This window comes from Neoarius graeffei, chromosome 14 (genome assembly GCF_027579695.1).
Source record: "Neoarius graeffei isolate fNeoGra1 chromosome 14, fNeoGra1.pri, whole genome shotgun sequence".
Classification (NCBI taxonomy): Eukaryota; Metazoa; Chordata; class Actinopteri; order Siluriformes; family Ariidae; genus Neoarius; species Neoarius graeffei.
This window is the reverse complement of record NC_083582.1, coordinates 49,423,420-49,425,285: the sequence shown is the minus strand read 5'-3', so window position 1 is coordinate 49,425,285 and position 1,866 is coordinate 49,423,420.

Genomic DNA, 1,866 nt, shown 5'->3' with positions numbered 1-1,866 from the left:
GGGAGGAGCTCGGAGTAGAGCCGCTGCTCCTCCACATCGAGAGGAACCAGCTGAGGTGGCTCGGGCATCTTTTTCGGATGCCTCCTGGACGCCTCCCTGGGGAGGTGTTCCAGGCATGTCCCCCCGGGAGGAGGCCCCGGGGAAGACCCAGGACACGCTGGAGGGACTATGTCTCTCGGCTGGCCTGGGAACGCCTCGGTGTTCTTCCCGAGGAGCTGGCCAAGGTGTCTGGGGAAAGGGAAGTTTGGGCTTCCATGCTTAGACTGCTGCCTCCGCGACCCGGTCCTGGATAAGCAGAAGAAGACGAGACGAGACGAGTATTTGGTCATTATAATGTAATTTTACGAACAGATTTTCCTGACTTTGTGGCTAATATGAAGTCTCGCGCATAATAGTTTATGCGCATGCGTCCTTACTTCTTCTATTGCTCTGGTGTCTCCGAAGGGACCGTCTTACAGTGCCCATAGAGGTGTGGCATGTGTATTGCATCGTTTTCAGCAAGCGTTGCGTTGCCATATGGACCTGATATTTTACTGATCGTTGCCCATTTGGACACGATATATTTTTAAATAACATCTCGTTGCCGTTGTCGTGTGGATGTAGCCTAAGTGTGAGTCAGTCATGTTCTCAGTTCCCTTAAGTTCACAAGTTAATGTGTACTCAGGTCAGTGCAGATTAGCAGCCACTTCCTAAAAGCATTAGAACTGTTTCACTTCCTAATTAGAATTTACCTAGTGGTTTCGAGGAAACATTTTGTTTTCATCAGTATTTAAATGGTTTCTAAGGGTCCACTCATTTCTGATTCAGATAAAGACAGACAATACTGCATATTCAGCGTGTAAAAATTTCCCTAGTTCTAAGATAGCCTTCCCTCCCTCCATCTATCTATACTTCTTATCCATGAGGGTCGTAGGGGAAGCTGGAGCCAATCCCACCTGACTTCAGGTGAGACGTGGGGTACACCCTAGGCAGGTCTCTAAGATAGCCATGAATGCAGTATTTCAGTGTCTTGCTTTTGCTTTGTTGACTGCCTGAAATACAGCATCATTCAACTTCAGTTATCATTTTACAACTTGGTAACAATGTGTTCACAAATTGTACAGTGTCACGGTGTAGGCACTTACGGATGTATGCGCAGAAGAGTAGCGAGGAGCAAACGGTGTCAGAGCCAAAATGTGAGACTAGAATCAGAGTCGTAGAATAAGTGAGGGTTGGGCGATCAGCAAACAATGTAAAGGAGGAAAGACAAAGAGCGTAAATGAGGAAAGGAGAAGAAAGAGTCAGAAAAACAAGAGTCAGTCAGAAACAAGTCAAGTCAACTTTATTGTCAAATATGCTATACATGCTCAACATACAGCACAGATGAAATTTCAGTCCTCTCTGACCCACGGTGCAAACAGGCAATGCAATAAATAAAAAATAGAATAAATGAAATAAACAATATAAACAGTATAAACACTCTAGATAAGAAATAGACATAGACTAAACACTCATATATACACACATGCATCTCATCTCTCATCTCATTATCTCTAGCTGCTTTATCCTGTTCTACAGGGTCGCAGGCAAGCTGGAGCCTATCCCAGCTGACTATGGGCAAAAGGCAGGGTACACCCTGGACAAGTTGCCAGGTCATCACAGGGCTGACACATAGACAACCATTCACACCTACGGTAAATTTAGAGTCACCAGTTAACCTAACCTGCATGTCTTTGGACTGTGGGGGAAACCGGAGCACCCGGAGGAAACCCACGCAGACACAGGGAGAACATGCAAACTCTGCACAGAAAGGCCCTCGCTGGCCACGGGGCTTGAACCCGGACCTTCTTGCTGTGAGGCGACAGCGCTAACCACTACACCACCGTG